Source organism: Neofelis nebulosa, chromosome 12, assembly GCF_028018385.1.
Source record: "Neofelis nebulosa isolate mNeoNeb1 chromosome 12, mNeoNeb1.pri, whole genome shotgun sequence".
Classification (NCBI taxonomy): domain Eukaryota; kingdom Metazoa; phylum Chordata; class Mammalia; order Carnivora; family Felidae; genus Neofelis; species Neofelis nebulosa.
In genome coordinates this window covers 25,839,558-25,856,327 of record NC_080793.1, presented here as the reverse complement: position 1 = coordinate 25,856,327, position 16,770 = coordinate 25,839,558, and the positions used below count along the sequence as shown (strand labels likewise).

The 16,770-nt window shown below is 43.8% G+C and overlaps 1 long non-coding RNA gene across 1 annotated transcript in view; it reads right to left on the bottom strand.

Moving 5' to 3' along the window:
- Window positions 1–16,770, bottom strand: part of LOC131491529 (uncharacterized) — a 568,938-nt gene that overhangs the window by 87,437 nt on the left and 464,731 nt on the right. The window contains exon 7 of the long non-coding RNA XR_009251502.1: window positions 6,719–6,809. This is a non-coding gene — a long non-coding RNA (uncharacterized LOC131491529). The remainder of the gene's footprint in view (window positions 1–6,718; window positions 6,810–16,770) is intronic.

Genomic DNA, 16,770 nt, shown 5'->3' with positions numbered 1-16,770 from the left:
GTTGTTGTTTTTATCTTAACACAACAGAGTCTCCTGCATAAAGGCAATGACGAGCTATGAAGATGGACGCTCTGTAAACAAGCCTGTTATTAATCATTATCATAATGATCTGAACCAACCTGCTGAGCTTTTTGATGTTTGCTCAACTTCAAGGATTAAGATGCAAATCGGGGTGTGATTTCTATCATCGCTGCATTAGGATCTGTGGTCCATTAATCTCAGGCTACAAGTGACCAGAGGTAACCTCAAATAGACACATTGCATTTCACCGCCCGCCCCGGGAGGCTCTGTACACCACTCCTGCCCCCTACCCCCACACAAAACCTGGGGAAGGCTTTTCTGCATGGAATTTAGCCAGAATGGTGTACTTTGCCTCTACTCCAGAGTCATCAAAAATATTTTCCTAACGCTTCCCTTCAAGTTGAATCCCCAGTGGCCATGGGAACTTGCCAAACAAGATACTTTCCAAGAGGAATATCTTCACAACAAAATCTGTAAAAGATGAAAGAAAGTGGGGGAGGGGGGTGCTCAAACATAAAAACCCCAGGCATGAACCCAAGATCTAAACACATGGCAACAATGTCAGGTGGCTGCTTTTAGTCCTTTAGGAGAGGAGATCTAGGTTCGAATCTCCACCCTGCTCCTGTTTCATGTATCACCTGAATGGTGGGGCAGTTAGGACCACAGGATTTAGAAACAGGTAAATGTTTGGGTTCTGTTAAGTGCTCTATGACCTAGCTCACATAACCTAATTTCCCTGTAAAACAAGAACATTAATACATCCACACTGGGGGGGCCTGGATCGCTCGGTCAGTTAAGCGTCTGACTTCCGCTCACGTCATGATCTCATGGTTCCTGGGTTCGAGTTCCGTGTCAGGCTTTGTGCTGACAGCTCAGGGCCTGGATCCTGCTTCGGATTCTATGTCTCCCTCTCCCTTAGCCTCTCTCTCGCTTGTGCTCTCTCTATCTCTCTCAAAAACAAACAAATAATAAATTGAAAAAGTATATATCCATTCCTCGTAGGCTGGTTGGGATACAGCGATATTTCTGTAACCATTAAGCATAAATTGAAAGGAAGGTGTCTCACAGACGGGAGCTGTCTGTGAGCTCAGAGCGAAGGTAGTGGAGGGTAAACAAACACACCACACATAATTAGAAGCCCCCTGTCACCTCTGCCCCATCTCCTGGCTCCCAGGAGAGTGCAGCGGGATTTCCTCCTTTCCAGAATCTATCACTCAGGTTAACTTGCAATGGAGTTCTGACCATGCTGATGGGCTTGCCTGGGGAATGTGGTCTAGCCTGGAATTTGGGCTCCTCTGAAGGGGAAGGGGTGATAATGTGAGAAGCTCAGATTGTGAACACTCTAAGGTTCTTTCCCCCAAGTAGATTCCTTGCCTTTTGCTATCTAGATCAAATTATTTGTGCACTTCAGCCACATGCCCTGCGAAATGCTTCCCTGATTACTCTAGTTTCCTTTAGGCCAGACATCAACCAGTGGCCAACGGGCATCAGCGACGTTACAAAGGGTCCTGGAATACCAGCCTTGTGCCTGACCTACAGTGACACTTCCCCATGTCAGGCTTTTGTTTCTGAGGCTGAGAAACAGACCACGACAATGAGAGAAGCCCCAAAAGGCTAACGGAATGGAAGTTAGCAGAGTGTAATGAGAAACTGATAGGAAAATGTAAAAGCTATACGGAACAAAAGTGTAGGGAATGCCCCACCTTTTAGTGGACAAGTTAAGAGCTTTATAAACTGTCAGGTGTCTGTGCAGATAGCTGTCTGGGGGGGCTGTTATACCACGTGAGGTCAGCAGTCTTGCTCTCCTACTTCGGCGGCCCGAACGAGTGGGCTCCTTGAGAAAACCCTGAACTCTAATGGACAGCCTGGTTGTAAGCTGTCTTAGAACTAACTGAAGGAAGATGACTCACTTCAGATAAGCAAACGGGATTTCCCCGAGGAAATTATCTCTTTGCATCTATCCCCACCTCTCCCCAGGCCTGATAGAGTGACTGACACAAAGTAGGTACCCTGTGAACTAAGAATTTTCTCTCATTCTGTCAGTTTATTGGGTATTCCAAAAGATCCTTCACATTATGTTTTATTCTTCTAAACACACTTAAACACTCCTTTTGTGATTCACCCCCCACCCCCACCCCGAGAGAACGCTACAGCTCACTTTTGAGAGACCACCGGCTGTGCAAATTATGCTATGCCCTGGTGGTTCCTTTAAGACAACCAGGAATTTACCTGCCAGGGCTGTTCCCTTAAAGGAAGTCTCCCTTTAAATCTCTCAGTATACACAGATTGCGTGTGTGAACATATGCTCGGGTCCCATGTTTTATGGAAACGACACTGAATCATTTTGCAATAAAGGAAGGGCTTTGGATGCTTTGGGGAGGTGTGGCTGAGTGGCAGGATCTGGGCAAACCAGTTGAATGGGTGTGCCCCGAAGCAGCCAATGGCCGACTCTGGAAGGAACTGGGTACAGAAACCAGAACGAGCTATGATTACAGACGACCTAAAGCATTCCTACCCATAATCCTGGGATGCTGTCTTCTTTCCAACACATGGAAAGAGGTTCCTAGCCAGTGAACGGCCTGTTGCTCACCAGACTGAGAGTTACTCACACCTTTCCACTTAGATTCTCCTAGCCAAAGAGCCCCTTACAGAGCTCCCCACCAGCAGTTTCAGGCTCCAAGGAGCCCCAGAGTTTCTCAGAGTTGCCTTTAGGTCAATTGTAGGAGCAAGGAGACGGGATGAGATCATTCTTGAAGTTTCTGCTTCAGCTATAGCAGCTCTGATTTTGTTTTGTTTCATGTCTTGGGGTTCTTTTAGTGAGTTAAGAAAAGAGTACTTCTGGGGCGGCTGGGTAGCTCAGTCGGTTGAGCGTCCGACTTCGGCTCAGGTCATGATCTCACAGTCCGTGAGTTCAAGCCCCATGCCAGGCTCTGTGCTGACAGCTCAGAGCCTGGAGCCTGTTTCAGATTCTGTGTCTCCCTCTCTCTCTGAACCTCCCCATTCATGCTCTCTCTCTCTGTCTCAAAAATCAATAAAGGTTAAAAAAAAATCATTTAAAATAATAAAAAAAGAAAAAAGAAAAGAGTACTTCTGCTTTTAAAATGTTTGAAAACCATTCTTTTCCTTCCTTCCTCCCTTTCTTCCCATTTCCTTCCTTCCTTCCTTCCTTCCTTCCTTCCTTCCTTCCTTCCTTCCTTCCTTCCTTCCTTCCTTCCTTCCTTCCTTCCTATTTCTTTCGACACACTGAGTCCAAGAGATGAGATGTGAAGCTGAAAGGTCACCAAAGGATTTCCATGTTACCAAATCTAACCCTCTTCCTAGTTCATCTCTTGGCAGCATTTGACCCAGTTTACCAATCCCTTTATTTTGAAACATTTTCTTCTCTTGGCTTCCAAGAACATCTCTCCTGGAGTTCATGCTTTGATACTGGCTGCTTCCCTTTGGTATATTTTGCTGGACCGCAGTATGCCACCTTCAAATACTGCCCTTTCCAGGCTTCTGCTCCGGGATCCTTCTTCGACTATATACTCGTCCTAGGTGATCACACCTGCCCCCGTAGCTGTAAACACTATGTGAGGCCAGTGATTCCTACTTACCTATCCGCAGTTCTGACCTCTTCCCCTGAACTCAAGACTTGGGTACATAACTTCATGTCTTTTCCATTTGGATATCTACCAGGCATCTCAAATTTAACATTTTGAAGACAGATGTCTTGAATCTCCTACCTCTATTCTGTACTTGCCCAGCTGTCCCCATCCAATGACTGGGAGCCTTGTATGCCACCTGGAAGGTGAACTGGAGTAGTATTCCTAGGTGCGGAATGTATTGCCCACAGGATTTCCTCAAACACCACGGGCAAAAACTTAGGAACCGTTCTTGATTCTCCTCTGTCTTTACCCCTACATTCAATCCGTCAGCATCAGGACTCTGGTTCACCAAGTCCTACTCCACAGACACCACCGGAGCTTGTGTGCTATTCACCTACGTTACAGGAATAGCCTCTTATCTGGTCTCACGGCTCATTCTCCCGCCTCTGCTTATCTCGTAATCCATTCTCCTTTAGGCTCTTCTAAAAGCGGATATCAAACCATATTACTTTCCGGCTCAAAACCTTCCAGTGACCACCTGTTGCACTTAGTATAAAATCCAGTTTCTTTCCCCCGCCTGTGGGGCCCCTGCCTTTCTTAATGACTTCAGGTGGTATTACTCTTACCCTCCCAAGTTCCAGGCACACGGAATTTTCTTCTGATCCCTGGAGCACTCCGAGTTCAATTTTACACCAGACCCTTGCAGCAGCTGCCCCCTCTGCTTGGACTCTTCTTCCCCTAGGCCTCAACCTCAAGTCTAAATGTTATTGTTGGCCTTCAGAAAAGCCTTCCTTGACCTACTTTTTAAATGTAGCCTTTCCAGGCACTTTCTCACATGTTTTCTTATTTTATTTCAATCATAGCACTTAAAACTATCCAACTTTTTTTTCTTTCTCTTATTCATTACTTGATACACTGTTTCCCTCTACTCGGGGTCCTCGCGAATAGGAACCTTGCCTGTCTTGCGCAATGCTTTCTCTCTGGTCCCTAGAACCGACACATAACTCACGTTCGACAGGAACATTTTGAGCAAACGAATGAAAGTGACTTGTTCAAGGACACACAGTCCCTGGTAGAACAAAGACTCTGATCAGGATGCCATACTCCCGCTTCATGGAGGGACTCATGAGACGGACTTCAAGTGGCTCTGTGCAGGACAGAGTGCTTTACGGATTTATGTAATGTCTTCTTTTCCGTGGAGCAAAACAAAGAAATAAATAAAGTTCCCTGAGATAAAATCTCTGGAGTCATGGGGATATTTTACTGCCCAGAAAATAATCTACTTGTTCAATAAACATTTATTGCGGGCCTATTACATGGAACTGTCAGGCATCAGGAATATAGCCATGAGTAAGACACAGTCCCCACCCTCTTTTCTAGACAAGGAGACACCTAAGCAGATGATGACAGTACTCAATTTTTAGTGGACAGGATAATAGCGAGCACGCACTGAGCATTTATTATGAATGGATACTCTTCTGAAAGTTTTAAGTGCTTAACACACTTATTTCCGACAGCAATCCTATGTGGTATTTACTATTATTACTCCCACGTTTTACAGCTGATGAAACTGAGGCATGGGTGAGGTACTTTGCTCAAGGTCAGAGAGGTAGCATGTACTGAGCCGGGCTTTGAACCCTGGCGATCTACTATGGAGTGCATCTTTGTGGCCACTATGCCATAGTGCTTCTCTCATGGAGGTGTGTGGAAAACTTCATAGGAGCATAAGGGATTATTCCCTCTATCCTTGGTGGCAAGGGAGATGCAGTGAAGGCTTCACTGTGGAAATGACATTTGCGTTTGGATCTTGAAGGAGGGAGGGGGTTCCCACAAGGGAGAATGCGAGGTAGACAGCACAGCTTGTGCAAAGCCACCAAGTTGGGAAGGACCGGACTGTCTCAGAAGACTGGTGGAATTTTGTGCAGCTGGCACATAGTGAGCAGTCGGGAAGGGATGGCAGGTAAAACCAGAGAGAAATGCAGGGGCCAGGATGAGAGGCTCCTTCTACTGCAGGCTAAGGAGAAGAAGTTTTACAGCCTTGGCGATGGGGACCAAGTGGAGACTGCCAGGCCAGTGAATTGCACATTCTAAGTCTGCTTTTAGAAACGCTGCAGGGTTCATGCCAAGGTGGATGGGAGAAGCGGAGAAGATAGTAGAGAGACTAGGAAGTGCTTGCAGTGGTCCAGGCAGCAGATGCAGGGGGCCCGCGGGACATCGTGGCCCCTAAGTCTCAGGGAAGAAGGGGGTGTCTGATGCTCCATGTGGAAGGAGAGGAAAAGAACAGCTGCCTGGGTAAGCTAAATGTGCTTGCCTAAGGCATGTGTGGGCCATCTCTCCAAAGTCTCACTGGCCCCTGGCTCAGCTGCCCCACCCTCTGACTCTAGCCAGCTGTTGCAAGGGCTCTGGGGACATTGCCTCCTGGGCCCCGTTGTGGCTTCAGGACCTGCTAGGAAAAGGCTACTGTCTTCTCAGTAATGGCCGCACCTCAGCCCAGTGCAGAAGTGATGTCAATGCGTTTTTGTCCTGCCTGTCTGTCACTGTTCTTTCACAACAGGTTTTACAGACATGCTGAGGTCACACAGAACGTGTTAACGTGTTTGGGAGATTATTATCGTTTTGTCATTCCTGTGTTTGGTTATGGGGGATGAGTTCTTTTGGTATTTAGACAAGAAAGCATTGGAATTACCATGATCTCTCTCTACAGTTGATACATGGAAATGACCAGAGAAGAAAATGTCAGTATCCACAGACCTCTGCAGACCACCCTACGCCCCTCAGCAAGAACAGTAGCTAGAGATTTTTCCCATAGTACTCAAAATTAGTAGAAAGAAGGGTTTTTGGTTTTAATTTTGTTTTTATGGAGCTATTTCTGCCTCTCAAGTTTACAATATTAAACTGGCCACGATGAATTTTTTTATAAGAAAGAACCCCTAAATATAAAGAATTCCACTGACCTTCCCAGTGTGAGAGTTGTTCTCTGTGGTAAAGACTTGATTGGACCCAGCTGTGACCAAGCTATTTCCTCATCGCTTGTCCTGCCATCAGTGAAAATTGTCCTTCCGTCAACTTCCCCTCGCCCCTCTTCACCTGAGCATTTCCACGAAGCTTACCTGTGTCGCAGGTGCTGTCACGGTGAGATGTCTCAGAACAACATCCAGGAGTTTAGAGGAGTGGCTGATGGTGATTTGCTCCCAGGATACCCTGTTAGTTTTAAAGAAATTATACTTCTTTATATAAGAAGACGGGATATTTATTAGCTTTATGTCAATACCTAATCCCAATGCCTAAAAATCTAGTTGCTATCGATACGGTGATTTTAACAAAATCTCACTGTCATCAATTTGTTGTTTTTGTGACTCGGTATATTTTGTGATTCAGCCTCCATAACACATGCCTGCAGAGAGCTGCAGATGTTTTCAGACTTAGGTATCTTTTACCAGCCTGGGGCTTCCACTGATCTTACCACATTAGGGAAGGGTGTGAGCTACGATGCTGGAGGACTCATTGTGCCGAGGAACTGTTACAATAGATTAAACTACGGTTGGAATTGTTTAGGGCAGAACTTTTAAAAACGTTTAAAAAGTTTGAAACACAAGCTGTAGGAGATATTTTAAGGAAAAAAAAATTCCATTATGTACTAACTTGGAGATTTGGTACATAATTTTTATTTTGTCTTAGAGACTCATAATAAACTGTTCTGTCTGATTTTCTTTAAACATGGCATTTGCTTATACTTGTAATAACCATAGAGCCATGGTGCATATGTGTGTATGTGTAACAGTGCAAGAAATCTGCAATGAATGATTTTCTAATGTTTGCCTAAAAAAATGCAAGATGCAAGCCCACAACTGATGTACTGTCCTACGTGTGGATGTTCCATTCAGGTTGTGCTGCCTATTAGCTCTTTTTCTGATGGATTTTTCAAAGCTCAGGTAGTCCCTTGTAAGTTCATCTTCATGACCTTGTCCAGTCTCGCTAACTCCCATACCACGGCATTTTCCTTCCTCATCAAATTGGTGGGAAGAATGTTCTAGGTTTTTTCCTCCTAGTCACCTTCCACTTGCCAGTTAATTGCACTGCACCATCCAGCAGGTCCCTATCACTGCTCTCTTGTTCCACAGAAAAGAAGCTGAGATGCCAATTCCAAAGATTCTTTTCAGGTGCCTTTACCTTTCTGAGCCAGTTGATAATGCTACAAAACGATTTAACTCTGGGAATGGTGTCTTCCTCAAGCTGTTAGGATATTAACCTACCTTTTCTTAGTATCTCAGCCATCCCTTCTCTGCTTCTATACATCCCACCTTCTTTCTCCCTCATCCAAACAATAAGCAAGCTGCCTATTAAACATCTGTTATTCCCTTTATATATTTTATCTCATTTGACCTTCACAATGGAGGTTGGCAGTAGTGGCCCAATTTTAGTGTTGAGAAACCAAAGTTCAGAGAGCTCAAGATACCTGCTTAAGGTCACACAGCTAATGAGTGGCAGGATAATAAACTGCATTTGTATTTGTCAAATTCCCAATTCTGTATTATTTTCTCTACTCCTGTATCTCAAACAAGGGTATGAGTGCCCTGGATGAGGGGGCGGGCAAAACTGTTGGCCAGTAAAATTGAATCTACTAGACTATACTGCTTAAGCATTGTGGGGAGAAAGTAAATACTTTAAAATATTTTCATGGCAAAGCAAACCAACCCATAATACGTGCTAAGCTACATATTTCAAAAGAATTTTAAAGATGAAACTTGCAATTGCAATGAAAACTGCTTTTTGAGATAGCTTTGAGCCGAGCATCTGGATTCCCAAGGAGCTCAGTTTATTCTTCTTTACCAACCGGGCTACACCATGGAAAATATGCTTTGCTTATACCTTGTCACTCTTCATTGCAAGAACCACTACGTAGGGTTCTAAACTCAGCTCTCATCTCTAGATTTTCTTGTCGTGATTCTGTTCATCACCATGATTCTGTCTCTAGCTTCCATTCTCTTTCGACAGATGCCACCGATCCACCTATTCTTTGCTCCATGAGAGTTTTTCTGTACATCTATTAACTTATAGGACATCTCTATCTCTACACGTGTCCAGAAATAGCAAGCAAAGCATTTAAAAAATGAAATTCCTTGGGGAGCCTGGTTGGCTCGTTCGGTTAAACACCTGACTCTTGATTTCAGCTCAGGTCATGATCTCATGGCTTGTGAGTTCAAGCCCCATGTCAAGCTCTGTGCTGACAGGGCAGAGCCTACTTAGGATTTTCTCTCCCCCTCTCTCTATGCTCATTCTCCATGAATTTTACTGCCGTTTTCCCAACCATTCATACTTGAAACACATTTGCCTTATCCTCACATTTGTAAAGTTTAAAACATCAGCTGTCTGGTGGCTGTCCTCCTTTTCCTTTGTGGCCACCCTGGGTCAGTCCCTCTTTAGTCCTTGTTTAGCTCAGTTGTTCTCAAACGGGCAATTTTGTCCCCCAAGGAACACTGGCAATGTCTGGAGACATTTTTGGTTGTCCCAGTTGGCATCTAGTAGGTAGAGGTCAGAGATGCCACTAAACGTCTTACAATGCACAGGACTGCCCCTCCCCCCCAACATTGAGCTCCAACGGTCAAAAGTGTGGTTGGGAAACGTGGTCCTGGTCTATGAGAAAACTTTGCTCCTTGGGTTCCTTCTACCTGCTCCTGCTTCACTCTCCATTCAGCTGCCAGTACAGATCACTCCACCAGTGAATGACCAGTCCATGACTCCTAGTAAATCTTTAATCCTGTCATTCAAGAATCTCCAAGAGTTCTAGTCTTACTTGCCACTCCTTCCCGTCATAGCAGACACCATCACACCAGATATTCCTCTACTCTTGATGCCTTTATTTTCTTCCCCTCAGCCTCACCCTTCCTATCACTGCCTGTCAAAGCCCTGTCCCTCTTTCCAGCCCAAATCCAAAGGCTACTTTACTTTCTGCAGCCTCTCCAGATTCTCCCAAAGGGGTTATGCCTTTCTGAACTCTTCTCTGGGTGGAATTCTGTCATCAGCAAGTTGTACGTCCTTGAGGACGGCACCTGGGCCTGGAGGCTCACACTTGGATCACACACCATTGAGCCTCATCTGGCATGTTTCAGGATGGCAGTTGAGGAGGGAGAAGTGGAAGAAATGAGAAGGGAACAGACATTCATACAGAGAGGAACAGAGAGGAATATGAGGAGCAGAGGTGGCCCCATCACAATGCTGACAACTGGTGGCTTGGCTTCATCGGCTTCTCCCGCCATCATCTTCCATTAAGGCATCTCTACAGCTCCTCCAATTTACTCTTCCTTCCCTCCCTCCATCCTTCCTTCCCTTTCTTCTTCCCTTTCTCCTTTCCTCTTTCATTTCTTTTAGGACATTTGTTCTTGAATGGAGGATATTACTGCCAAAAGGATAAAAATTGCATCTTGGATGTGAAAGAAAAAAAAAAAAAAGAACTTAGGTATTCCCATGGTTTGTGGCCCCCCAAAGCTCTACTCTACCCAAAGAAATCTTAAGAATTTTTCTCATTAGGGAAAATTTACATCTTAATTTATGTTTTCTCTTTGTTGGGGATTGGTGGTGATAATTTTTTTTTAAGTGGAGAAATTATGATTTAGAATAAAGTAAAGGGCGGGGCACCTGGGGTGGTTCAATCAGTTACGCATCTGACTCTTGACCTTGGCTTAGGTCATGGTCTCGGGATTTACGGTTTCAAGCCCAGCATCGGGCTCTGTACTGGCAGCATGGAGCCTGCTTGGGATTCTGTCTCTCCTTCTCCCTGCCCCTCCCTCTCTTTCTCCCTCTCTCTCTAAATAAATAAATAAACTTAAAAAATTTAAAAAAATTAAAAAATAAAGTAAAAGTGGCTTTATATACACATGCTTATAATTTTTAAAACCCATGGAAAAATTAAAAAAAATAGAACTACGCTATGACCCAGCAATTGCACCACTAGGAATTTATCCAAAGGATACAAAAATGTTTATTCAAAGGGGCATATGCATCCCAATGTTTATAGCAGCACTATCAACAGCCAAATTACGGAAAGAGACCAAATGTCCATTGACTGATGAGTGGATAAAGATGTGGTATATACATATAATGGAATACTACTCAGTGATGAAAAAGAATGAAGTCTTGCCATTTGCAACAATGTGGATGTAACTAGAGGGTATTATGCTAAGTGAAATAAGTCATCAGAGAAAGACAGATATCATATGATATCACTCATATGTGGAATTTGAGCAACTCAACAGATGGAACACAGGTGAAGAGAAGGAAAAATAAGATAAAAACAGAGAGGGAGGCAAACCCTAAGAGACTCTTAAATACAGAGAACAAACTGAGGGTTGCTGGAGGAGTTAAATGGGTGATGGGCATTAAGGAGGGCGCTTCTCAGGATGAGCACTGGACGTCATACGTCAGAGATGAATCACTGGGTTCTACTCCTGAAGCCTCGAATTTAAGTAAATAACAATAAAATAAAATATTAAATCCTTCCATTTGTGAATCGTTAAAGAAAATACAAAGTACTTCAAATTTGGTTGTGATTTTCTCACATGTTACTTTCTCCATTTTGTCTATAAGGAAAATGATGCTCAGAGAAATTAGGTACATTAATTCATCCCAGGTTGTTCAGGTTTAAGAGAACCGGTTCAAGAAAGCACTTAAGAGCAAGACTGGCACATCCTTCACACAATGACATTAGCTACTGGTATAAGCTGCACCAGCACCGGCTCCACTGTTACTGTTTTTACAATGTCCCATTTCTGTAATCAGGTACTAAGAGTGAGTTCACACTCTATAGATGAGGTAGGAAGTCACCACAGGCTGCATAATTGCAAACTATGGTAAGTGCAGTGAACTAGGAGAGTGTGTAACAGGAGGAACTGAGTTAGTGGTAGGGAAGAGGGGGCAGGAGGAATGAGGAAGGCCCTCAAGGGCAAAGATAATGAGCTAAGATCTGAAGCATGAGTTGAGTTCAGTGGGTGAATTAGGATGTGAGAAGTATTCCCTGGGGAGGACCAAAGTCTCTCAAGGCTTCAGAGCAGAAAGAAACATGGAGTATTTGAAAGATAGAAACACCAGTGTGACCGGAGCCCAGACAGCAAAGCAACAAGTGGCTCAGGATGAGTCTATGGAGGTATGCTGGACCCTGGATGCCGTAGCAAGAGATTCCATTTTATCCCAAGATAAATTGGAGCTGTTGAAGGGTTTTAAGTAAGGGACTGACATGCTGTGACTTCTAAGGTGATATCAGTGGGGATGAAGAGTGTGCAAACTTGAAGATATTCAGAAGGCAAAATCTGTAAGGATGGATTACACGAAGAGTGAGAGGGAGGTGTTGAGGACAAGCCATGGGCTTTGAGTTTGGGCAACTGCATGGATGGTGGTAACATATCAGAGGTCACCTAGTTAGTAAGTAGCAAAGGCAGGCCTATGACCCAACCTATGATCCAAGGCTTAGGTCAATGACTTATAACAGCATATCTCAGCCTGTTCCCAGTGGCTGTGGTTGACCTACATCTGCCCCATTTCCTGTTGAAGCATTACACCCTTGGATATGGACCTTATAGAAATGTTCTTCCCAAAGTGGAAGCTTCTAATAACCTTGGACTTGGAGTTAGGGGAGCTGGATTAAAATTTCTGTAGCATGGACAGGCCACTCAGAATTGTTGAGCTGACACCCTCATTTTGTGAAACACAGATGGTCAAAGTACCCACTTCAAAGGTTAGTGCTGGGGACCAGGTGGTGGAAGGGAGCCAGTCTAATGTGTACATTTGAACTTAAAGTCTGGGCACTGAATTCCATTCTACTCCTCAAGTTATGGTTGTATCTTTTTCTCTATGGTTTGTTCTTGTGACATATGGGCCAAGAAGAGCTTTTGGTTGGGCCAAGATATTTTTGTTCCGGAGTCCCAGGTGAAGTCAGTTGCAATTTCCTGCATGTTAGAGGCTCAAGAAATGTGTGCTGCAAATGTGGTGTGGTGGCCCCCATCACCAGGTGGGCCACCAAGTTGTGTTTGAGGTCCAGAAATAAAACACCATAGTTGGTTAGGAGCCAAAGTAAGGCAGATAATCTCAAAGTTACAATGTGTCAGAGTCACCTGTGATGGATTTTTAAGAACACAGATTCCTGGGTCCTACCACACTAGACATCATAATTTTGTAAGCCAGCAGGTGGCCAAAGAATTGAATTTTCATAAACTCGCAAGGTGAAACTAAGCCTGGTCACGTGAGTACTGCCCTGAAAGAAACATGAGCCTGGAGTGTACCGATTTGGTTGGGATTCTTTGGGGCAGAAACCCTGTCTGGTTCCCCACACCATGGTCTAGTAGGGTGCTAAACAAACATTTGAGCTAAGTTGAATAAACATTGAGTTTTGTCAAATTGAATTACTGTACCCTGCTTTATTTTTCTTCCCATCCATCCCAAGTCAAATGTTGACAAATCTGCTATGATTTTAGGAACAATGGATTTTAGACAGAGGGGTAAAGTTCAGGAAAATGTGTGTGTGTGTGTGTGTGTGTGTGTGTGTGTGTGTGTGTCTAGTTATGGAAATTCCACAGTACTACCAAGCAAGTTAAAAGGATTTGGGATTCCCGTCCATGAGGACCTGCTGCTGATGGGACTCCATTCCCATTCCATCTCTACCATTCACTGGAAGTTTTCATGGAGACACAGAAGTAAAAGTAAATGAGGCCAGGTCCAGGTTGAACAAGGCACATATCTCACCTGTGATGCATTCTTCCTGGGAGCAGGTGGCCAAACACTGGAGCCCCCCTTATGCCCTGAGGGCAGCATTGTGGGGGCTGTCTGGCTTCTTCCTGACCACATAGGATTCCATTCTCTCCCCTGTGCAGCAGCCCATCCTCACATCTCCCTCCCTCCAGTATTGAAATATTTTACGAATTGTGAAGTTAAATGTTTTAATAGCTGGGACAGAACAACCCACCGGGCTTGCTTTACTGCCACCACAGGCATGGCCTCTGACCAGCTTTCCTATATAACACAAGTCCTCATACATATTTGAAAAGCAAAACTTAAATCATGTACTTGGTAGACATATGATTTCAAAATACCATGTACAAGAGGATGTACTTACAGGAAACACAGGGTAAAGAGCAAAAGGGTCTTGGAAAGGACAAGGCAGGTAACTGCAGTGACTAGTTTTTTTTTTTCTTTATCATAACTAAGCTACCCACTAATGTTGATTCCTGTCACCTAACCCTTTATTCTTACAATCGCTGTCCCACTTCTTTCTTCCAGACTGGTTCATGCTTTCTGAAGGAACCTGATTTTGCCTGTAACTTTTAATTGATCATGGGGTCAATGTCAGCCTTTGGAAGGCCACTGGATGGACAGGAAGAAATTGGAAGCAGATGGAAGAACAAGGTTTGAATCCTGGATTCCCTACATGAGTGATCGTAGGTGAAATCTTCCACCCTAAAAAATACCTATGTCATGCTCTATGCCCTCCTAGAAGTGGAGTGAACATCAGGGCAAGAAGAGTTTAGAACTAAGTCCATGATGCAGAGGGCATTATAGGCCTGTCTTTTATTAGGGCAGGCCTTATGAGCAGGATGTAGGCTTGCTGGCTTAAAGGAGATGCTTGCTAAGGTTTATTTTAGCACCCGAATTCCTCTTCCCCCTTTAAACATGTTGAGTTTTAAAAACGTGTTTGTTTTTCTTATTTGTATTCTGTAACTTTATAATACACTCCACTGTATCTCTGAAAGTTCTTTATAAAGAGATTGTTGGACGGGTAACTCATATATATGTGGAAAGCCACTTGATGCAGTTGACAGTTAGTGAGTCCTAGCCTAAATGGAAGGCACACCAATGATAATAATTTTTTTATATGATGTCACCCCTTGCATTCTGAGAGAGACTTGGTTCCCCAGACAAACAGTTACTCAGCAGAAATCTCCTGTTGTTCTAAAATATGATCAGTTTCTGGATGAATATCAAGCAGTTCTGAGATGCCATGGAGACAACAAGGCCATCAACCACTTTTCTTGAAAGTACAGTCCATTTCCATCTGCCCACCTCCCCAGATTCCTTGTCTGAATCGAGTCTATGCTCAGAACACACGCTCTCTTTTTTTAGAATGTGCTTTGGAACATCAATGCTTTAGGAAAAGAATAACTGATCTCCCAAAGGTCCAGGCTATTACTCAGTGGTCCTATTTGCCAGAGAGTTTAGGTTGAAGAACATTCTGGGCTCCACCCAACCCCACATAGTAAGAAATGCATTCTCATACAGGACAAAGGGAAGGTATGTTATCAGACCAGATTTTACCATTTAGGAGGAAACCAATGATTTAACCCAGACAGTGTGACCAAAGGAAAGAAACTACTACTCTATCAACCTATAAACCCCATTTCTGACATTCCAGCACCAGCCATATTATTCAAACATCCAGATTCCTAAGAGTGCTCAAGTTTGGCCTAGAATATGAGTCATTTATTGAGAAGTACTGCGTACCTTATGCTGCATTAGGCACAAAGAAAAATGAGGAAACATATATGAAGTGCCTTCGAATAGTTTCAGGTTCTGAGGAGCCTAGCTGGCTCAGTTGGTTGAGTGTCCCACTCTTGATCTCGGTCCAGGTTGTGATCTCATGGTTCGTGAGTTCGAGCCCTGCATTGGGCTCTGTGCTCGCTCTCGCTCTCTCTCTCTCTCCAAATATAAATAAGTAAACATTAAAAAAAAGAATGGTTTCAGGTTCTGGAACACAGCAATTGTTTAAAAGTGGTATTATTGTTGTTGTCGTCATTGTTGTTTATTGTCATTGTTGCTGTTAGGTATCATTGTCCCTGGGCAAGTTCTGTATCTTGTACCAGTAGTGTTTGACATCACTGATTACCCCCTTCTTAAACCTCTGTCCTCTTAGATTCTCCTCCTACTTCTTGAACCATAACTTGTTTCATTTGCTTTTATAAGAGATATGTTATCTAATTTATCCATTGATCTATCTATCTCCCACATATTATTCCCATCTTTTCTCTCTGGCTTTGCTGTGATCTAGTCTGGTGAAGAGCAGAGACTTCTTTAATCTTCCCTTCTCTCTAGTCTATAAGACCCTTAGGGCAGGGACTAAGACTTATATGCCTGCATATGCCCAGAGTCTGAAAGGAGCTCGGTAAGTATCTGCCAAGTACATATGTGACCAATGGATCAATAAATGAATGAATGAACTTAATCTTTCACCACTAGTCTTTCCTTCTCCAGCTAGTCATGCCCACTGCAGGCATAGCTACCTCCTGAAAATTCCATCTTTACCCATTTATTTCTTGCTCAAAAATATAAGTGTCTCTCCTTTACTCTACAGGCCAGCTTTCAAGCCACCCCCATCCTGTTATCTTGCTCTAATGTCCTGTCCAATGTCACCTCCTACTCTTGTCGGCCTAAATCCTGGGGCCAGGCAGGTAGGGGTCCTCTCAGGCACTGAATTTTTGTGTACTCACTCTTTCCAGATCCCTGCTTATGACTTTATAGCCTTTTTCTCTGCCTATCAAAATGTGGCCCATCCTTCAATGCCCACTTATCAGGTCTTTGTAACAATAGAGCCCACACAGACACAGCCCCTTCTCAGAACTTCCCACATCCACACTGCCTCTGGTTGGCTTCTCATCAAATGCTGCCCTGTATTATTAGTGGCAGTCAATTCATAAGGCCTTGATAGTAGATGCCTTATGTTTCTTTTGCATCTGGACCATTGTTAAGGAGTCTTGTCAAGGTAGTCCTATCAGAGTGCACCAAATGCAGCATGAATTTTACAGAAGAGAATTCTATAAAGCGTAAAGCTGAGCTTGGCCCTTCCGTTCCCATTGAATCACTAAATTTACTACTTTGGATATGGAGCAGAACATAGTGAAGTCTTTGGGTCTCCAGTGTATCTTGCATAACACATAGATCCTAATGATGGTGATAGAAGTGGTAACAGGTAACATATTTGAGTACTTGTTCTGTGTGCAAGGCCCCGTGCCGAGGATCTTAATATTTTAATTTCATCATAAAAAATCCTTAGAAATATATTCTATTATCCCACTCTACAGATGAGGCAATGAACCAAAGCTTCAAACATTTCTCAAGCCCATTTTTCAAGTCTCAGTCATAGACTTGGGCTCATGCCCAGTGCTAGATTCTGAAGATAAAGAGA